We start from the raw sequence: 23,183 nt of genomic DNA on the forward strand, positions 1-23,183 counted from the left end.
TGAAGTGACAAAGAAAATCGATTAAGCCAGGCGGTGAGCATTGTTTATATGGACATTCAACAAGGTTCCACAAAGCAGCCAGGTTAGCAAGGTTACATAACATGGAATAAAAGGAGAACAAGCCATTTGGGTACAAAACTGGCTTGATGGTAGGAGACAGAGGGTGATGATGGAGGTTTGCTTTGTGGACTGGAGGACTGTGAGCAGCGGTGTGCTACAAGGATCGATTATTGGGTCTTTAAATAAATGACTTGGATGTGAATATGAGGTATGGTTAGTAGCTTTACACAAGACACCAAAATTGGAGGTGTAGTGGACAGCGAAGAAGGTTAGTTCAGAATACAACAGGATCTTGATCAGATGGGCCAGCGGAGCAAGGAATTGCAAATAGAGTTCAATTTAGATAAATGTTAGCTGTTGGATTTTGGAAAGGCAAATCAGGGCAGGACTTATACACTTACTGGTAAGGTCCTGGGCAGTGTTGCTGAACAAAGAGACCTGGGAGTGCAGGTTCATAGTTCCTTGAAAGTAGAGTCACAGGTAGGTAAGGGAGTGAATGCAGCGTTTGTTATGCTCTCCGAAATGTTGTGGCTGGAGAGGACATTGATTAAGGCTCTTCTGGAATTCTGTTTTCAGTTCCATTCTCCCTGTTCCAGGAATGATGTTGTGAAACTTGAAACATTTCAGAAAATGTTTGCAAGGACTTTGCCAGAATTGGACAGTTTGAGGGCAGTGCATGTTTGGAGTGAGCTGCCAAGGGACGGGGTGGAGGCTAGAACAATTACAACATTTAAAAGACATTGATGAAGCCATTTCTCGTATTCTGTTTTCAGTTTGAATTTCCCTGTTCAGGGAAGGATGTTGTGAAACGTGAAAAGGTTCGGACAAGATTAACAAAAACGTTGCCAGGATTGGAGGATTTGGGCTACAGGGAGAAGCTGAATATGCTGGGGCTAATTTCCCTGGAGAGTCCAAGACTCAGAGGTGACTTCATGGATATTTATAAAATCACGAGAGGCATGGATAAGGTGAGCAGCAGCGGTTCTTTTTCCTGAGGTGAGGTGGGTCCAAAACTAGAGCACATGGTTGAGAGGGCAACGATTTAAAAGGAATCTAAGGGCAACGTTTTCAAGGTGAGTGTGGTGTGTGGATGGAATGAGCTGCCAGATGAAGTAGTGGAGGCTGATAAAATCACAACTTTTAAAAGGCATCCAACTGGGTCCGTGAACAGTAAGGGTTTTGATGGATACAGGCCAATAGGTGGCAAATGGGACTCCAGTAGTTTAGGATTTCTCGTTGGCATGGACGAATTGGACCGAAGTTCTGTTTCTGTGCTGTACATGTCTATGACGTTAATAAACAAAATGCGTTCCTCTTTTGTGGAGAGCAAGCTGCAGCACAGATAATTGTCCTTGGAGCTGCGAAGGTGAAGCAGTGATTTCGACCTGGTGCAGATTTGGTGACAAGGTCTTGAATTTGCAGAGAGAGAGAGGAATTGTTAACACTGTCACAATTTTTAGTAACTACTTTCAAGTAATTAGCAAATAATATAAATTGAAAATATGAACATTATTGTACTCAGTAAGTGCTGAGCATCTGGAACATTCTGAACGACAAAGATTCAGCAGGTATTCTGAAACAGACTTGGAATTTTAATTTTTAAGGAAAGATTTGGTGGGATGTGGGCAAATAGGAGGGGATTTGGGACAGACTTGCAGCATCTCCAGAGGGAGAGAGTACAGCCCCAATGGGCTGAATAGCCCCCAGGCCCTGTGATGTGTGTATCTGTGATACTGCCCCATGCACTGTGAATGATGAAGCTCATCCCAGAGCAGAGAGAGGGATTAGCCCTCCACTCTCATCACAATGGGGCCCGGCTGATTGACGGCAGCTCCAGACCAATGGGAGGAAGTCTGTATAGTCCTGCAGCCAATGGGAGTGAATGAGGGGTGTGGCCAGCAAGATGACACATGTCTATGAGTTGTGCAGGTGCAGTGTCACTGTTTGGTGTTGGGAGAGACAGCGGAGACTGGGACAGAGGCTGTGGGACCTGAATTACAAACTCCCGGTAAATTAGAACCAAAAGAACTGCAGATGCTGTAAATCAGAAACAACAACCAGGAGGTTCTGAAAAAGCTCAGCAGGTCTGGCAGCATCTGTGAAGAGAAATCAGAGTTAACGTTCAGATCCGGTGTCCCTTCCTCAGAACTGATACTGAGAGAAAAAAATGTTGCTTTACATGCAGAAGGAAGGGTTTAGGGGAGGATGTAAGGAGTAAAGGATAGGTGGGGATGGAGTGAGAAGAAGGTTTGGATAAAGGAGTGGATAACGATCTGGCTGGGGGAGGGCTACTAGCTGTTAGTGGTAACTGTTAGTGGCTAACCATAGGTAGTGTGTAATGACAGGCTGTGAGAACAAGGACTGGTGTGTGGGGTAGGGGGGGCTAGGACATGGGGTTGCTAAACTATGGTTAGCTACTAACTGTCTCCGTTGTAAGCTGTTCACCACAGACATCACTCCATGATTGGAGCTGCAGAGGACAGAGTTTGCAGATGGGCGGCACGGTGGCATAATGGTTAGCACTGCTGCCTCACAGCGCCAGAGACCCGGGTTCTATTCCCACCTCAGGCAGCTGTCTGTGTGGAGTTTGCACATTCTCCCAGTATCTGCGTGGGTTTCCTCCAGGTGCTCCGATTTCCTCCCATAGTCCAAATATGTGCAGGTTTGGTGAATTGGCCATGATAAGTTGCCCGTAGTGTTAGATGTAGGGGAATGTGTCTGGGTGGGTTGCTCTTTAGATGGTTTGTCTGATCTAAAAACCTTCAATATCCTTCCCAACCCCCTCTATACTCATCAAAGATGTATCTTAAAGTTGTTCTCTTTAATCAATGTTTCCAGCATTCGTGAAGCACTTTAGGAGAATTGTCAGTGTGAAAGGCTCCATACAATACAGGTCGTTGTTGTTAATGTCCGACATTAGGAGAAACAGGAATGAATGCTCTCTTATCCCTGATGAACAGCAGCAAAAGCAGGAAGCACTGAGCATGCTCCTACCCACAAAGGGCCTCTGGTGATTGATCTCAGTGCAGGACCAATAAGAGGATGGGGATGGGGCTGGAAGACAAGGTAGTAGCATTGCCCTGTGGTTTGAAGGGCAGTGCTTGTCACTGGCCACTCGGGTGTCTTTCCTATCTTCCTGGTGGTGGAAATTGAATAAAGATTCGTGCACTTTGTGTCTTTTCACTGTGTTTCACACCTGCGCACACACACGAAAAAAAAGAAGAAAAAAAAATAAACAGGAATGTTTTTGATGTGAAGGGCAGTGCTTGTCACTGGTCACTCGGGTGTTTTCCAAAAAAAAAAGAAGACAAGGGAGTGCCGGTTGGTCTGAGTGAATGAGGGGCGTGGCTACACTCAACCACGTGATAAGCCTCTCGATTAGTGGTGCTGGAAGAGCACAGCAGTTCAGGCAGCATCCAAGGAGCAGCAAAATCGACGTTTCGGGCAAAAGCCCTTCATCAGGAATAAAGTGATACCACGTGATAAGCTTCACTGGCAACACTGTGATGTTGTGACCAAGGCATTGGAAATGTGTGAAGGTGCAGGGCATGGTTAAGGAAAGACATATTGACCAGGAAGAGAAGGAAATTTCAATGGAACGGGGTGAGACGTTTTACAGAACTTCGTGCACATCGGAAAACACAAATTTGAAAATCCCAGGCCTGTGTTTGTGGCAAACGGGAAAATGCTTCAAACGGTGAAAGGTGTGAGTGATCACCGCCATCTTTATTGCGGGCAGTGATCTGTGGGACACGTGTGTGGCTGCCAACTTTGAGAGGGGCAAGCTGTAGGGGGACGCATGTGCAGCCTTCCTTGGCCGGGAGTGATAGGGCAGGATTTACACAGTGTCAGAGTCAGGATGTTTTCAATGTTAAAGTGTGTGCTGCTAGAAAAGCACAGCAGGTCAGGCAGCAGCCGATTAGTGGGAAGGAAGATGGAAACGTAGGACAGGTCAAAAGGGTAGTGCCGAGTTCGAAGGCTGGATCTGGGATAAGGTGGGTGGAGTGGAAATGAGGAAACTGGTGAAATCCACATTGATCCCATGTGGTTGGAGGATCTGAACACAGATGATGAGGCGTTCTTCGTCCAGGCATCAGATGCCTGGCATTTGGCGGTGGAGGTCGCCCAGGACCTGCATATCTTTGGTGGAGCGGGAAGGGGAGTTAAAGTCTTTGGGCACAGGCTGTTTGGCTTGTTTTCCTGTTTAGTGTTTTACTGTTACTTTCACAGACCTTTTGTAAGTTAATTTTCCTCTGCTGCCCAACCCCTGACAATGTGCTGCTCTCTAAACGGACTAAATTTTCCACAGTATCTTTGCCAGTGAATAATTCTTTTTTTCAACAAAAGAGTGCATTTTCCTTCCATTTCTGACCATCAAATTCTGCAACATTCTCACTTCCTGTAATGCATTTAGCACTCCCTGAAATATCAACTATGTGTTTCTCTCTCCACAGACCCCAGTGATTAATGCCAGAGTCCCATTGCCTGTGGAGAGGGTGATGTTTGACTTCCTTGTACAGCTGCAGTTCGTGTGGTGAAGGTGCTCCACAATGTTCTTGGGTAAGAGATGTTACAGATTATTCACTCAGCGACAGTGAAGAGTTGACAGTGTGTGTGCAAATCAACAACAGTTTGTATTTTTATCATATTTATAATTTCACAGAAATTGAGAATTTCTGACATAAGGCCACAGATAGGGATATTAGGTAAGGTGATCAAAAGTATTGCCAAATAAGCAGGTTTTCAGGAATACCTTAAAGGAGGAAAGCAAGTCTGAGAGGGTCAGGGTGCGAATTCCAGACCGTGTTGCCTTGGCAACTGTCAAAACAGCCAAACTGGTGAAGCAATGAATAAATGCATCTTTGGGAGTCTGAAAGAAACTGAGTTGTCAAGGTCTCACAGGTTGTGTGGTGCAGGGAGACAGGGATGTTCACAGCCAGGAATTACATCAAGGGAGAGAATATTAAATTGTTGCTTGTTAATACGAGCCTTTTGATGGATCAACAAGTTTTGGTACAAGTGAGCACTTGGGCAGTAGGGTTTTAGATACTCTTGAGCTTATATGTAAGTTGAATGTGGGAGGCTGGCCAGGAGTGTGTTTGGATAATGAAGTCTGGAGATAACACAGGGATGGACGAGTATTTCAGTAAATGAGCTGAGACGAGGGTGGAGTTGGGTGATGTCACTGATGTAGAAATAGCAGTTTTGGAGTCGGGCCCCTCCTCATCACTCCCCCCTCACCCATTCACAAATATTGTTCCTTGTTCTGTCTGTCTTTTCTGGTTATGTCCTTCTTTCCAATTCTACTAAGAACTAATATTTGACCTCAAGATTGTTCGAAAATCCTGCTCCATCTCCACTCTCCCTTTCCTTTCTGAATTCCTCATATGTGGTGTCCATCCAGGATCTATCTTTGTCCCCTCCTGTATCTCACCTACATACTGCCAGGAGGTGACATCGTATTGGTTTCACATGTACACTGACAATGCCCAGCTCTCTCTCCCTATCATCCCTCTCCATTGCTCCACTGTTACTCATTCATCAAACTGCTTACCACTCAATTGGCTGCAATTTCCTCCAATAAAACACTGCAATGGTTAATCCCATTGCCTTCGGTTGCTATTACAAATTCCTTTCCCTTACTGCTGAGCCCCTCCCTCTCACTAGGAAATGCCTGAGGCAGAACTACAGTCTTCACAATATTGCTCTCATATTCTGACCCCAAGGTGATCTTCTGATCACACATCTACACAATCGCAAACACCAGGAACTCCAATCTCTAAAATGTTGTTTTTCTCCACCTCACCCCAGCTCCATTGCTATTGAAATCCCTTACCCATGTCTGTGTTGCATTAAAGTTGACAAATCTAAAACAGAACCCTTGATTCTGCAACTGACCCAGAGACTGGTTCCAGGTTCCCTCGTGATGGGACACATATTCTCAGTATTTACCCTGTCATATCCCTTAGTACGCCTATATGTTTCAATAAGATCTTCTCTCATTCTCCCCCAAATCCAGTGAGTCGAGACCCAACTTCTTCAGCCTTTTCTTAAAAGATAGTCCCTGCAAACCAGGGATCATCCCAGTCAATCTTCTCTAAATGCCTCCGATGAAGTGATGTATTTCCTTAACTAAAGGGACCAAAACGTCTCTCATTACTCCATATGTGGTCTCACTCGCACTTTATAAAGTTGCTCTCAGGTATATACTCCAAACTCTTATACTGAAAATCCCTTCAAACAAGAAACAACGTTTCATCTCCCTTCCTGATGACCTGTTGTAACTGTGTGCTAGCTTTCTGTGTTTCCTGCACAATTATCTCCTCGTCTCTTTTGTGTTGCAGGTTTCTACAGTTTCCACCATTTAAATAGTCCTCTGTTCTTTTATTACCTCCTCCAAAATGAACAACTTCACATTATCCCAAGTTATGCTCCATTTGCCAACTTGGTGTTCACTTCTCCAACAAATCCGTCTCTGTAAACAGTTTATAATCCTTTTGGAAGTTTACTGTTCTACATTTTGTCGGAGATTCCCCCCTCATTCTTCTAAACCTTTCCAGGGAGCACCGGAAAGTGGGAAGCATGCTGAGTTGCTGTCTTTTCAGAGAGACTCTTTGGAATGACAGGGAGGATCTTGCTGCCCATTGATCAGAATGGAGACAACTTGCCCATCGAGCTGCATGAGCCTTTAACACCCCATGTCTTATTGATGAGGCACAGCGGCAGCACGGAAGGAAAGAAAAGGAAGCAAATCCTGCTCTCCACATCTCACTGACCCTTGGAACATTCTGTCCCGTGTGTCAAAGATCTGTCCTGTTCAGTCACATGAAGTCCCAAGGTGGAAACTCATAGAAACCCACATAGATTTCCCCCTGAATTGACTGCTGGTCTCCACAAGGGCTAATGTGTCCAGTCATCCTGGACCAGGAGGAGGAAATGGTGTGAGCTTCTAACCTGACCTGACAGTGACAGATTTTATAAACTTGTATTACAGGATACTACAGGTGGATATTCAGATGGGAATCTCAGTAATTGTAACGCCAAACTCTGATTGAATTACTCCATTCATCAGGACCTGGATATTTGCACTGTGTGTGAGTATTTTGTTCCAGCTCAATTCCATTTTCTGCATAAAAGTTCTCCTTTGAATCAAACTGTCCTGTCAATAGATCTCCCCGAAATCTTCAATATGTGTCCAGTAATCCTTTTATGATGAGTTAATGAGTGTAAGGCTTAACATCCTAATGTATATGTTTTGCAAACACTTGTCTCTCAGCTCCCCTCAATTGCCTTTGCTACAAGGAGAACAATCTCAGTTTCCCAAACCCCGGATTCACCAATGTCTGTTTCTGTGCCTTATAGACAACATCAGGATTGTGTTGGAACATTCTCCACTTGCCTGCATCAGATTAGATTAGATTACTTACAATGTGGAAACAGGCCCTTCGGCCCAACAAGTCCACACCGACTCTCCGAAGAGCAACCCACCTAGACCCATTCCCTACATTTACCCTTTCACCTAACACTACAGGCAATTTAGCATGGCCAATTCACCTAACCTGCATATATTTGGACTGTGGGAGGAAACTGGAGCACCATTTCTTCTGCAAACAACATAATAGGAAAATTGTTTTGAAACTTTCAACAGGAAATCCTGAGAATTTGGAACGCAGATACAGAAGTAGGGTCCTCAAGCCTGCTCAGTCATTCATGGCCAATTTGCGGCCAACTCCATATACTTGATTTCTCCCCTGCTTAATATTTAACAATTTCAAATTTAAAAGTCGACAATTAACCCAGCATCAGCTACAATTGGTGAGACACTTCTAAGCTTCAAACACCCTTTTGGAGTAGAACTGTTTTCAAACACTACTGAAAGGCAACACTCCAATTTTGGGCTGTTCTGTATAAATGGGGGTCTAGATTAGAGTGGTGCTGGAAAAGCACTGCAGGTCAGGCAGCATCCGAGGAGCAGGAAAAATCGACATTTTGGGCAAAAAGCCCTATATATGTTTGTCAGGCAGAGGTAAGTATACGCATTTGGAGAGAGGTGAAACTGGCCATCAACCACTGGGTTTGAGCAATCTGGATCCTCTACCACTAATAATATTTACCTTCTCCCCGCATTAGAATCTAAAGGGTGATTTTAATGCTAACCTTAGAAAATAAATAAAACTAGCATTGTCATTAGGTTAATCTCTTCCTGCTCAAAACACTCCCTGTTTATTCCTTCCATCATAAATTTTACCCATATTTATAACAGAATTTATCCATGTAAAATTCCCATTTACAGCATACAGAGTATAACATCAGCTGTTTGTAAAGCCATACTTACTGAAATAAGCCCACAGCGGAGGACCAAAGAACATTTTGTATATCCTGATTTTCCCACAGTCTATAATGCCATTTGTATTTGAGTGATGACTCTAATAAGATTACACAAAAATCTCTACAGGAACAAAAGTCTGAAATCTTTAAGTGTGACAAAGTGTACAAGAAATATAATATGATATGACATTTCCTCATCAGATAGATCATAGGCTCTTAACATTTCCAGGTTTGAGACTGTATTGGAATAATGCATCCAAATGGTTTCCTGGTGGCCACACAGATGTCCATTCAAATCTGTCATACCCCAAAACCTTACATTTTGAATCATTCTCTGCTACCAATATTAAATACTAAAGATAACTGTCTAAACCAAAATTGTAGTGAGATATTTTTTCAATTCACCACCTTCCATTAAAGGCCCCACCACTGATTACTAAATCTCCACATCTATATACTCAATTCAAACTCAATTAACCCTGTCTAAATATAGTGCAGCCCTCAACAGTATTAAAGAAAGCGAACATCCTCCAGGAGAAAGCACTGTGCCTGAGTGGTGTCCCATCCACCAACTTCAACATTCCCTCTCTCCACCCCCGATGCACATTGGCATCACTGTCTAAAAGGTAAAGTCATCATTGTCCTACCAGACCATAGGGCTGCTCTCTCTTTAGGGAGAGATGTCTGGTGTTGGTTTAACCTGAAGGTTACCACAGCCCAGGCAAGGGGAGAGGTTGAGAACGAGAGTCCATCTATTGTAGACGGATATTCTTGATATGTATTAACAACACCCATGTCCCTGCAACTAAAATCCCCCATTCCTTGAACCATCCTGGTAACTCTCCTGTGCCCCCCCTCAGGGACCCTGCCATCCTTCCCAATGTATGGGCGACCTCTGGTTTGCACAGTCCGAGCTGCTCTGTGTTCCTGTGGGTGATGTCATCATCGAGCAACAGTTGCACTAAACCTCACTGTCTGTGAGGGTGGGAGACACAAATCCCCAAAACATTTGAGATGTATTTAGTGTGCACTTGCTATGCCATGATAGTTGACACTTTTCCAGAAGTACTGGAAAGTAGATGAGGATAGTAGTATGGTGATAGTTTTCGGTGATAATTTTCTTTCTCACAGACTCGATGGACCATCAGAGCGTTTTTCTGTTCTGTAGACCGCTGAGATGTTTATTATAGGAATATGACAGGCTCCATTGGACATCAGGTCAGAAAAGTTGATACTAGAATAGATGACACGTGATTGGTCGATTTTCTTGGGAGGAAAGTGAGACGCAGAGGTTTAAGAGGAAATTCAGAAGCTCAGCGCAGGAATTGTAAAGGGCTATTATCAAGTGAGAAATAAACATTGGGCATCCTGAAAGCTGGAAATAACGAAAGGCACATATAGCAGAGCTTTGAGAGACTGGAGGGGATTAGACATTCGGAGGATAATGAAGCTGGAGGAGATGCAAGTTGGAAAGGATTGTGTGGATGGAGGATGTTACAGAGATAGAGATATTTGTGATAGAGGTTTTTGGATTTTGAGGCTGGAGTGGAATTATAGAGCTGAGGAGGATTTGTAAGGCTGGATGAGGTGGTACTGATAGGGAGAGTTCCAAGCATAGAGGAATTTATAGAGATAACGAGTCATAAAGTTACACAGCATCGACACAGACCCTGTGGTCCAACCAGTCCGTGTTGACCATAAATTCGAACTGAACTAATCGCATCTGCCTCCACTTGGTCCAAGTCCATCCTGGCATTCCCTATTGATATAGGGGTCCAAATGTTTTTTTCCTATTAGAATCCCATTCCCCTACCCTTTTGCTCTATGTTTACACCTGACTAATTCACTCAACCCAATCATTCCTGAACACTATGGGAAATTGAGCACGGCCAGTTCACCTCCCCAGTACATCTGTGGATTGTGGGAGGATATGGGAGTTCCTGGATGAACCCACGCTGTAATGGGGAAGAATATACAAACTCCACATGGACAGTCACCCAATACAGGAATTGAGCCTGTGTCCCTGGCACTGAAAGGTAGCAGTGCTAACCGTTGAGCCACTGTGCCACCCTGAAATTGTAATTGTATTCACATCTACCACGTCCTCTGCAAGTTTATTCCACATGTGAACCACTCTTTTTGCAAAAACAAAAAATAAAATCCGGAACTTCTTTTTAAAGCCTTACTTTTTAACGTGAGAAATGTATGTCCCCAATCTTGAATCACGCCCCCTCCTGGAAAGGGCACCTGCTGCTCACATTAGCGAAACTCTTCAGGATTTTATAAACCTCTCATAAGGTCACTCCTCAGCCTCCTGTGCTTCAGTGAAAAAGGACCCAGCCTATCCAGACTCTGCTTATAACTCAAACCATCCATTCCCATCACCATCCTGGTAAATCTATTCTGAACCTGCTCCAATTTAATAATATCCTTCCTATAACAGCACAAACAGAACTGGGCACAGTATTCCAGAAGAGGCCTCCCCAACATCCTGTACAACATCAACATAACGTCCTAACTCCTATATTCAAAGACCTGAGCAATGAAGGCAAATGTGCTAAAGCCCTTCTGAACCACCCTGTCTGCATGTGACAGGTAGTTCAAAGACCTGAACCCCTCTGTCTCTTTGTTCCATATCACTATCCGAGGCCCAACTTTTAATCAGTGTAAGTCCAGCCTTCGTTTGTTTTGTCAAGATGTAATATTTCCCATTTATTCCAATCCAAAAATCACAAACATCCTTTGAGTATAAAGGCAAAAGGAGTATACTTAAGGGTAAAAGCCTTACTTTTTAACGTGAGAAATGTATGTCCCCAATCTTGAATCACGCCCCCTCCTGGAAAGGGCACCTGCTGCTCACATTAGCGAAACTCTTCAGGATTTTATAAACCTCTCATAAGGTCACCCCTCAGCCTCCTGTGCTTCAGTGAAAAAGGACCCAGCCTATCCAGACTCTGCTTATAACTCAAACCATACTTTGTGGGCGGCACGGTGGCACAGTGTTTAGCACTGCTGTCTCACAGCGCCTGAGACCCGGGTTCAATTCCCGCCTCAGGCGACTGACTGTGTGGAGTTTGCACGTTCTCTCCGTGTCTGCGTGGGTTTCCTCCGGGTGCTCCGGTTTCCTCCCACAGTCCAAAGATGTGCAGGTCAGGTGAATTGGCCATGCTAAAATTGCCCATAGTGTTAGGTAAGGGGTAGATGTAGGGGTAGGGGTATGGGTGGGTTACGCTTCGGCGGGGCGGTGTGGACTTGTTGGGCCGAAGGGCCTGTTTCCACACTGTAAGTAATCTAATCTAATCTAAAATCAGGAAGGTAAAACGGGGACAGGAGACCGCTTTGGCGAATAGGGAAAGGGTTTTTAGAAATACATTAAGAGCAAATGGGTCATTAGAGAGAGAATAGGCCACCTCAAAGATCAACAAGGCAGCCTATGTGTGAAGACACAGGAGATGGGGTTGTTGGGTGGATACGACACGTGTGGCATCAGTGTTTAATGTGGAGAAGGACAGATTTGTGGAAGTTGTCAAGATTAGAGATCATGAGGGTGATGAGACAGGAGGAGATTGGAGGATGTATTCCAGGCTGAATTGCCCATATTCCAGGCTGAATTGCCCATATTGTTCAGGGATGTGCAGGCTAGATGGATTAGCCATGGGAAATGCAGCGTTACAGGTTTAAGGTAGGAGGCTTTGAGGGTCAGGGTGGATGTGATGGGCCGAATGGCCTGTTCCACACACTCAGGATTCTATGATAATTCTCCTAGTTTTAAAATAGTTACAGAAAATAATAAACCAGATCTAAACGGTGTTCTAAATTGGACAAAGGTGAATTTTGACGGTACAAGGCGAGAACTTTCAATATTTCTTTGCAACCCCCAGGTAAAGGGACGGCTGGAAAGTGGGAACATAAGAACAGAAGGAAGAGGAGCAGGAGTAGGCCATCTGGCCCCTCAAGCCTGCTCTGCCATTCAATAAGATCAGGGCTGATCTTTTCATGGCCTCAGCTCCACTTTCCTGTTCTCTCACCATAACCCTTAATTCCTTTCCTGTTCACAAATCTACCTTTTGATAAAACGATAGTCAAGTTGATAACGTCGACTGCTGCACATTCCACAGATTCACAGATTTATCTGAAGATGTCCATCCTGTACTCAGTCCTAAATCTGATATTCCCCTATTTTGACTCTCTGCTCGCTAGTTTGCTCCGTCCCCAGTGGAAATCACCTCCCTGCTTCTAGTTTATCTACTCCATTAATAATTTCAATTTTTTTCCTAACCAAATCCCCATACTTTGAAATTGAGTATAGAACTAGTTTTCTCAATCTCTCCGCATACGTCAACCCTCTGAAATCCTGACTCAAACTAGTGATCCTCCACTGCACCCTCTCCAGTGCCAGTACATCCTTGCTGAAGTAAGGAGACCAAACCTGTACACAGTACTCCAGGTGTGGCTTCTCCAGCACCCTGTACAGCTGCAGCATAACCATCCCTCTAGCAATGAAGGACAATATTCCCTTCACTGTCTTATTTACCTGCTGCACCTGCAAACCAACTTCCTGTGATTCATGCACAAGGAAACTCAGCTCCCTCTGTACAGCAGCCTGCTGCAAGTTTTCACCATTTCATCAGTTAGCTGTTAGTCCGACCAAAATGGATGACCTCACATTTCCCAACATTGTCCTCCATCTGTTCGACCCTCACCCACTCACTTAAACTATCCGTATCCCTCTGCAGACTTACCATTGGCCTCTACATACATTGCTCTACCACTCAGCCTAGTGTTGTCTACCTTTCATGAATCGATGCTGTGTCTGCTCTGAGACAATTTCGATCCAGATAGCTCACTATTTCTTCCTTGAGTGATCGAGCATTTCCCCCACTCCAGAAGTTATGCTAACAGGTCCATTTTAAAATATTGGCATCACATTTGCAGCTATCTAATCTGTCAGAACCGTCCCAGAGTCCAGCACATTTTAGTGAATTATCACGAGTGTGTTTGCTATTTAGCCTCTGCCATCTGTTATAGTCCCCTGGGATGCATTCCATCATGGCCAGACGACCCATCTACCTGTAGGCTGTTATCTTTCCCAACACCACCTCTTTACTGAGAATGATTGCTTCTGTCCTCATCTGCCATTGCATCCATAGGCCTGCAACAACGAGAGTACACTGACAATATGTTCCTGTTCAGGTCAAGGCTGGTAGGTGTAAGGAATGCTGCCTGTCGAGAGAAATTGAGGGCCTGGTCAAGAAAATGAAGGAGGGATATGGCAGGTACAGACAGCTGGGTTTGCGTGAATCCCTCCAGGAGTAAAAGGGCAGTAGGAGTATAGTCGGGGGAAAACCATGACGAACAAAAGGGGACATGAGATAGCTTTGGGAAATAGGTTTAAGGAGAATCCAAAGAGATTCGACAAATACACCTAGGACAAAAGAGTAACCAGGCAGAGATTAGGGACCCTCGAAGATTAGCAAGGCTGTCTGTGGAACCATCGGAGGTGGGAGGATTTTATGTCAGCTTTTACTTCGAGAATGTGGAAGTGAGACAGTTCGGAAAAATAAATAGTGATAACTTGACAAGTGTCCATATTACAGAGAATGAGGTACTGGATATCTTATAATACATAAAGCTGAATAAATCCCTGGGACCTGATCAGGTGTGTCCCAGAACTTTGTGGGAAGTTAGGGAAGTGATTGCCGGGCCCCTCGCTGAGATATTTGTATCACCAATAGCCACAGGTGAGGTGCTGTAAGACGGGCGCCATTATTTGAGAAAGGTGATGAGGAAAGTCCAGGGAACAATACACCGGTGAGCCTGAAGTCAGGCAAGTTGTTGGAAGAGCTTCTCAGGGACAGGATTTGGATGTAATTGGAAAGGCAAGAAATAATTAGGGATAATCAGCATGGCTTTGTGCATGGAAATCACTAACTTGGACTTCAGAAAGATGTTCAACAAAGTTCAACATAACAGACTGGTTAACAAATTATACAAAAGTAGCTGGAAAATTGGAGACAGAGGATCGTGGTGGAGGGTTGCTTTTCGGACTGGAGGCCTGTGATGTGCAATATGGTGTAAGGATTGGTGTTGGGTCCACTGCTTTTCGTCATTTATATAATGATTTCGATGTGAATATAGGAGCTATGATTAGTGACTTTACATAGACACCAAAATTGGAGATGCAGTGGACAGGGAAGAAAGTTACCTCAGAGAACAATGAGACTTCAATCAACTGGGCTGAGGAGTGGCAGATGGAGTGTAATTCAGATAAATGTGAGGTGCTGCATTTTGGAAAAACAAATCAGGGCAGGACTTATCCGTTTAATGGGAAGGGCCTGGGGAGTGTTGCTGAACAAAGAGATGTTGAGGTGCAGGTTCATAGTTCTTTGAAAGTGGAATAGACAGGGTGGTGAAGAAGGCGTTTGGTTAACTTGCCTTTATTGGCCTATGCATTGAGTATAGGAGTTGAGACGTTATTTTGCAGCTGTACAGGGCATTGATTCAGCCATTTCTGGAATTCTGCGTTCAGTCCTGGTCTCCCTGCTATCGGAATGATATTATAAAACTTGAAAGGATTCAGAAAAGATGTGCAAAGATGTTTCCAGGGCTAAGGGTTTGACCCATACAGAGAGGCTGAATAGGCTCAGGCTGTTTTCACTGGAGCATCGGATGCTGAGAGGTGACCTTCGAGGTTGATAAATCGTGAAGGACATGGTTAGGGTGAACAGCCAGGGTCTTATTCCCAGGTTACGGGAGTCCAAAACCAGAGAGCACAGACATGAGTTGTGAGGGAAAAGATTTAAATGTTATCTAAACAGCAATTTTTTCAAGCTGAATATGGTACGTGTATGGAATGAGCTGCCAGAGGAAGTGTGGAGGCTGGTACGATAACATTTAAAAGGCATCTGATTGGGCTCGTGTTTAGGAAACTTTTAGAAGGATATGGGCAAAGTGTTGGCAAATGGGACGAGATTAATTTAGGATATCTGGGCGGCATTGATGAGTTGGACCGAAGTGTCTGTTTTGTGCTGTGCATCTCTATGACACTAATAAATTCAAATTAAGATAGATTTCTCTTTTATGGAGAGTTAGCAAAAGACCTGACAATTCTCTTTGGAGCTGAAAAGCTTAATCAGTGATTTCAACCAGAAACAGATTTGTTTCCAGGATAATTAATTTATAGATACACTGAGAGAAATTATTGTCACAATTTTTAGTAACTACTTTCAGGTAATTGGTAAATAATGCAGGTTAAAAATGTGAAGGTTATTTTACTCAGTCGGATCTGCGCATCTGAAACAGTTTGAACCACAGCTGGATGCAGCTTTTGTTATGATCAAAACAGATTTGGAATTAACTATTTAGGGATAAATGTGGAGGGCTACTGGTAAATGGGAGTGGAGAAAGGGCAGATTGGCAGCATCTCCAGAGGAAGAAGGTACAGCCCCAATGGGCTGAATAGCCCCCAGCCCCTGTGCTCTGTGATCCTGCCCCATTCACTGAATGATGAAGCTCATCCCAGGGCAGAGCCACAGTCATGTACAGCAAGGAAACAGACCCTTTAGTCAAACTCGTCCACACTGACCAGATATCCCAACCTAATCTAGTCCTATATGACAGCAGTTGGCCCATATCACTCTACGCCCTTCCTAATCACATACCCATCCAGCTCCCTTTCAAATAGTGGAAATATACCAGCTGTCACCACTTCCCTGATAGTAGATTCCTTACACGCACATGAAAAAAGTTGCCCCTTGGGTCTCCTTTATATCATTCTCCCCTCACATTAAACTTATGCCCCCTCGTTCTGGACTTCCTAACTCCAGGGAAAAGGCCTTGTCTCTGTATCCCATCCACGCCCCTCATGATTTTATAAACCTCTGAGGTCACCCCTCAGCCTCCTACCACTCAAGTCACAATGGGACCTGGCTGATTGATGGCAGCTTCAGACCAATAGGGGAGTTGGTGTAATCCTCCTGCCAATGGGAGTGAATGAGGGGTGTGGCCAGCAGGCCAACATGTGACCATGAGCTGTGCAGGTGCAATGTCACTGTGAGGGGGGACCCAGTGAGTGTGAAGGGAGTGGGAGAGACAGCAGAGACTGGGAGAGAAATTGAGTTTGTGTACTGGGTGGGTTGATAAACACACGATATAGGCTGCTAGACCTGAATTACAAAGGAATTGCGGATGCTGTAAATCAGAAACAACAACCAGAAGATCCTGAAAATGCTCAGCAGGTGTGGCAACATCTGTGAAGAGAAGTCAAAGTTAACATTTCTGATCCAATGACCCTTCATCAGAACTGATGTTCCTGAGAAACCATGTCGGTTTATATGCAGAAGGTAGGGCTTAAGGTGTAAATGAGAGGTGGTGATAGATTCCAAAGAACGCGATGGGAGCAGTTGGACAAAGGAATGTATAACGATCTGGTTGGGGGAGGGTGAATAGCTGTTTATGGAGACTGTTAGTGACTAACCATAGGTCGTGTGTAATTGCAGGCGATGTAATAACAGGGCCTGGTCTATGGGATGGGGGCTAGGACACGAGTACGTAGGAGACTTATGACTTAAAATTATGGAATCCAATATTGAGGCCAGAGGGCTGAAGGGTCCCCAGGTACAAGATGAGGTGATGTTCTTCCAGCTTGTGTTCAAAGTGTGGCGCTGGATGTGCTCAGCAGGTCAGGCAGTATGCAAGGAGCAGGCAAATTGACATATTGGGCCTAAGCACTTCTTCAGGAATGTGAGGGTGGGGAAGAGGACAGATAATAGGATGGGTGTGTCGGGCTGGTGGGAAGGTAGTTGGGAAGGCAATAGGAAAATGCAGGTAGGGGTAATAGTGAGAGGATGGAGTGGATAATTGGGAAGGAAGATGGACAGATCGGACAGTTTGAGGGCGGTGCTGAGTTGGAGGGTTGGATCTGAGATAAGGTCGGGGAGAGGAGATGAGTAAATGTTGCCATGTTGTTGAAGGGTCGCTCCATCCCACCTATTATTTACTCTTTTACCCCTATCTCCTGCAGTCCAAAGATGTGTAGGTTAGGTGAATTGGCCAAGCTAAATTTCCCATCGTGTTCAGGGATGTGAAGGTGAGGTGCGTTGTTTTGGAGAGTAGCGGAATGGGTCTGGGTGGGATACTCTTCGGAGGGTCAGTGTGGATTTGTTGGACCGAATGGCCTGTTTCCACACTGTAGGGAGTCTAATTTTCCCAGCTGCCATCGGTTCTGAGGAAGGGTCACTGGACCCAGGATGGCCCTTGGTGTGTGCAGGAGTCGGAAACTGGGAAGAGGGAGTGGCAGCGGAAACCGGGAGAAAATGATTCAGTTGAGACTGGGAGGTTTTATTTACACGTCTGTACAGGGTATTAGTCCTGAATTAGAAACTCTTGGTCCCATGTTTACAGGAAATGGGAAAACTGCTGTGGTCCTCAGTCAGTGATAGGTCCTGGGTTATGGCCGCCATTTTTATTGGGGGCACGGTACAACAAGGTGCATGGGCATGTCCTCTTCCTGGGTGGGGGAGGGGTGATTTGAAAGAGGAGCATTTACACATCAGACACATACCAGAGAAATATTTGTCTTTCTAATTCATCCTGCACTGGCTGAGATTTGTTTTGTGAGTTCTTTTTTGGGATATTAATTGAGAATAATTGAGGACGGGACCTCAAAAAAGCAGATTTCTGCACTCAGCGGAGTCATCAGGATCTGATATCATTAGCATTTTATTGTGGAAGGAGAAAGGGTTGTCTGTTCTGTCTCTGCGAAAATATCTCCAATACTTTTGTAAAGCAAAATGCAGAAAGATGTTCATATTTGTGGTTGAATCCCCCATGGGCGATTTGGCCTGAGTGGGAGCACAGACGTATCCAAATTATTCCTAGTATCTTTGCAGGAACTGTCAGATTTAGTCCCAATCACTCCCTTCATGATGTTAACCTGTAAACTCCTAATTTTAAACTTCCTGCAAAATTCTCATTAAAATTCTTTGTGAACTCAAATTCCAGCACATTTTCAGGTGGAATGTCTCTGGGGTTACAAAGGGCTGAGCTGAAAGATGAGATGCAGTCCCTGAGCTCCCATTGAGATGCATTGGAACAGGACAGGAGGCTGAGGGCAGTGTAGGTGTGACCAGACAATGACAATGACAGGGCTGCACTGAGTGTTGCTTGACTCAATGAGTGTGTTTTGGAGTTGGGTGAAAACAGAGGGAGGTGAGATAGGGAGAAGTTGAAGCTGAAATTCTAGTTTAGTTCAGGCCATTGAGAAATTCACATGGTCCCAATGGGAACAGCCAATTTGTAAGTGATACCTGCAGAGTATTTGTTAAGTTTTTAAAATATAACGTATCAGCTTAAATAAAGATTGGGGCTTTTGATATATAATGGAAATGTTTGAAGTGAAGGAAGGTTGAAAGCTATTTTAAATTCGCTTAATGGGAGTAATTAGCTGAATCTAGAGAGACGTTGTGACAGGAGCCCTCAGACCCGTGGTGTGCTCCTCTTGTACAATGTGGGAAATAAGGGACACTTTCAGTTTCCCTGACGGCTATGTGTGCAGGAAGTGGGCCCACCTGCATCTGCTGGGAAACTGCTTTTCAATCCTGGAGTTATGAGTGGACTCACTGTGGAGCATCTGAGAATGTTCTTGACAGCACATTTAGTGAGTTCGTCACACTGCAAGGCAGAAAGGGAGTGGGTGACCATCAAACCAAATAAAAGGCTCAGGAAGGCAGTGCAGGAATCCCCAGTGATCATCCACTTCTCAATAAGATACTGAATCCTGCTTGGGATTCTGTTGGGGGTGAATGCGTGGAGTAGCTTCTCGGGAAATCAGCAACAGCCAGGTTCATGATACCACAGAAAGCTCTGCTGTACAGAACCGGAGAAAAGACAGTGGCAGGGCTATAGTGACAGGGGATTCAATGGTCAGGGGTACAGGCAGTCACTTCTGTGGCCACAGACATGAATCCAGGATGGTATGTTACCTCCCTGGTGCCAGGATCCACGATTATCATGGAGCAGCTGCAGGACATTCTGGAGCTGGAGGGTAAAGCCAGTGGTTGTGGAACACACTGATACCAATGACATCACTAAACAAAGGGATGAGGTCCTGAAAGCTGGATATAGGGAGATCAGGGATACAGTAAAATGTAGCTCCTGAAATAAAATAATGTCAGACTTACTCACAGTGCCATGTGCTAGTGAGAGCAGGAATAAGAGGATAGATCAGCTGGACGTGTGACTGGCAAAATGGTGGACTAGAGAAGGGTTTAGATTCTTCAGGCACTGGGACCGTTTCTGGATGGGTCCTGCACCAGCCTGACCGGTTACCCCTGGGCAGATCTGGGAGAAATCTCCTGGTGGAGGCTTTTGCCAGTCCCATTGGTGCGGTTTTAACTTGTCTAACAGGGGGATGGGAACTAAAGTGTAGGCTTAGATGGGTCAGATTCAGGACAGGGAATGGGAGGTAGAATATTAGTGATGTAGCCAGCGGCTCAGAAAGCCAAAGGAAAGGAGGATTAAATGAGGATTGAGTCCCTCTTCATCCATCCATCCCAGGAATTATAGTCAGCAAAATATGGAGCTGTACAGATCTCTGACTCTAAGTGTTTGAGCAAAATGGGGGAAATCCACAATAAAAACAAAAAGTGCTGGAGATCCTCAGCAGGTCGGGCAGCATCCGAAATGGTGACAGATGCAGGAAACATTGCAGCCTTGAAGTATTGAGATGATCACACCAGGTACTACAATATCGGTTACATGCTGAGTGCCAGATCTGGGGACTAGAATTAATAGGTGCTTGATGACCAGCATGAATACGATGGGGCTGGAAAGTTGCCATTTCGGGTCAGGACTATTCATCAGGGCTGACAAAGGGTTCCGACCCAAAACGTCAACCTTCCTGCTCCTGTGATGCAGCCTGACCTGCTGCACGTCCCCAGATTCACATTGTATAAACTCTGATTTCCAGTGGCTGCAGCCCTTAACTATCTCCACATACCAGGACTCAGGCTGGTAACCCTCCTTTACTCTCTCAATAACCAGGGTAGCCTTCCTTGGGAAAGGGGAACGAAGGTATACACAGTACTCCAGATGTGGTCTCACCAAGGCCCTTCCAGAAAGGGATCCCTGCTCCTGTACACGAATCCTCTCACTAGGAAGGTCACCCATCATTTACATTCTCCACTGCTTTCCACTCCTGCCTGCTTCCGAAAAGAGGGAATCGCAGAGAAACATGGAATCAAATGAGGTCAGAGTCTCTGGTATAAAACTGTTGAACACAATGCCCCCATCTTCTACAAACTGGCCATCAAGCGCACGTGCCTGGTGTGATCATCTAACCACTTCTTCAAGGCTGCAATGTTCCCTGCATCTGTCAGCGTTTCAGGTGCTACCAGACCTGCTGAGGATTTCCAGCACGTTCACTTTTCTCTGTTGTGCAGTACTGAAAGGGGGGATTTGCATTTGAGGAATTTAAATTGAACTTCATGTTCAGTTTGGATAGTTACTTGATCCGTGCCGATCTGAATATCATTTGCCTTATCTGGATGGAAATGTGTGCATTCTTTCCGTGGACGAATATTTCAAATGTCAGTGTGACTGGGAAAAAAGTACTGAGACAGTGAAGTCCATGTAAGCGTGGGGACTGTGGAGAGAGATTTCATTGGTTTTGGAAAGTCTAAAAAATCATGGCACTTTTCCCAGGAACAGTTAAGCCACTGGTTTTGTATTGAGAAAATTAACCATGAAACCAGAAAGACAAAAGGATTCCTGCATCGTGGAAAGAGCTATGAAAATGGGATTGTTGATACGGGGTAAATTATTGGTCATTGATTGTAATCCATTGGCGTTGTCATGTCTGTTCCAATGCCATGGGGAAACACTGGAAATGTGATGAATGCAGTGTAGGTTTCAGTTATTAAACTGGAAAAGGTGCAGAAGAAATTTACAAGGATGACGCCAGGGCTCGGGGGTCTGAGTTACAGGGAGATGTTGGACACGCGAGGGCTTTTTTGTTGAGAACAGAGGAAACCGAGGGGGAATATTTTATAGAAGTGTATAAGATCATCTTTTTCCCAGGGAACCAAGGACTGGAGGGCATCAGTTTAAGGTTAGAGGAGAAAGAATAAAAGGGAAGCTGAGGGGCAACTGTTTTACACAGAGGGTGGTATGTATATGGAATGAGCTGCCAGTGGAAGTGGTTGAGGCGGGTACAATAATAACATGTAAAAGGCATTTGGACAAATACATGGATAGCAAAGTTTCAGAAGCAGATGAGCCAAGTGCAGGGAAATGGGGTTAGCATGGATGAACATTCTGATCGGCATGGGCCATTTTGGGCCAAAGGGCCTGTCTCTGCTGTAGGATGCTGTAACTAAGTGCATTTGCTATTTCTCCCACGAACTCTGTTGGTATCCTGGGATGTATTCCATTAGGGGAAGTAGACTTGTCTACCGTTAGCGCCATTAGCTTGCCCAGCTCTAACTCTTTCATGATAATGGTTATTATCTAGGTCCTCACGTTTCTCAGTCTCCTTATCAATTACTGGCATGTTTTTCGTGTTCTCCACTGTGAAGACTGACTGCTGTGTACTCATATTCCTGAACCCTGCTGGATAGGATTTACAAGGCACAGAACTCTGAGAGGTCTTCTTTGAGTATTTATTGATGAGACATGGTAGTTACCTTGGTATTTTACGTGCAAGACGCCTTTAGGCAGCATCAGGTCCAATGTACGGCTCCCATTCGTCTACCTTTGTGATTTGTGACTTTGCATAGAGACTGTCTCTCAGGATTATCCCCATGGCAACAACAGTTTAAAAAGTCGAGTTCAGTTCAACTCTGTGGTTAAACCACACACCCCTCCCCCACACCCCCGTGGCTCCCTCAAGTACCTGACAGGCGCTCCAGTTTCAGTGGGGCTCTCTATCAGGATTCTGATGTGGAGGAGCCGGAGTTGGGGTGGGGTGGACAAAGTTAAAAACCCCACATCACTAGGTTATAGTCCGACAGGTTTATTTGGAAGGACAAGCTTTTGGAGTGTGCTGTGATTTTTAACTTGATCAGGATTATCTCTATGGTAACTGTTAAGTGCTTCAACAATTACAGAGGCCATATGTTCCCCAAACAATAGGTTTCCCTCGAGCAGTGTAAACTGCTATTCTGGCCCTGGGCATAGCTACTCATCACTTTTTATACCCAATCCCATCAAGTTTTCAGTTGACCTTTGAAGTATTTCTAATCTCCTAATTTCTCCTTGATCATTCCCAATTTGTATGCCTTCTATTTCAATTTGATAGCCTCCCTTATTTCCTTAGACACCCACGGCAGATTACCCCTTTTCCTACAGTCCTTCCTTTTCACTGATATATACTTTTGCTGAGCACTTCGAAAAATTGCTTTGATATTCCTCCACTGTCCGTCAACTGTCCCACCGTACAGTCTTTGCTCCCAGTCGACATTACCAACTCCTCCCTCGTCCTATTGTAGTCTTCTTTCTTTAAGCACAGGATCTTCGGACTGGATTTAATCTACCCGCTTTCCATCTGTGTTCGAAATTCAACCAGATTTATCACGCGTCTTTTGTCAGATTACGAGGTGAGGCGATGTTTCCTGGGTGTTTTGGTTTTCATTATCAGTGACCTTAGCTTTGTAATAAATTACAGAATAGATATTCACAACAGAGTATTCTGGACAGTGTGAATGTACCACACAGTCTATAACCATAAATCACTGTTACCCCTCAGTTTAAAATTGCAAAATCATTATCTTCTACACACTTCCTCACTATCTCAGTTT

General features: G+C 44.7%; 1 long non-coding RNA gene across 1 annotated transcript; it reads left to right on the top strand.

Moving 5' to 3' along the window:
* Positions 1–4,603: 4,603 nt before the first annotated feature.
* LOC140478569 (uncharacterized) lies at positions 4,604–22,976 on the top strand. The gene is made up of 3 exons (XR_011960831.1): positions 4,604–4,620; positions 7,055–7,152; positions 22,890–22,976. It is a non-coding gene; the product is annotated as an uncharacterized lncRNA (long non-coding RNA).
* Positions 22,977–23,183: the final 207 nt, after the last annotated feature.

This window comes from Chiloscyllium punctatum, chromosome 6, assembly GCF_047496795.1.
Source record: "Chiloscyllium punctatum isolate Juve2018m chromosome 6, sChiPun1.3, whole genome shotgun sequence".
Taxonomy (NCBI): domain Eukaryota; kingdom Metazoa; phylum Chordata; class Chondrichthyes; order Orectolobiformes; family Hemiscylliidae; genus Chiloscyllium; species Chiloscyllium punctatum.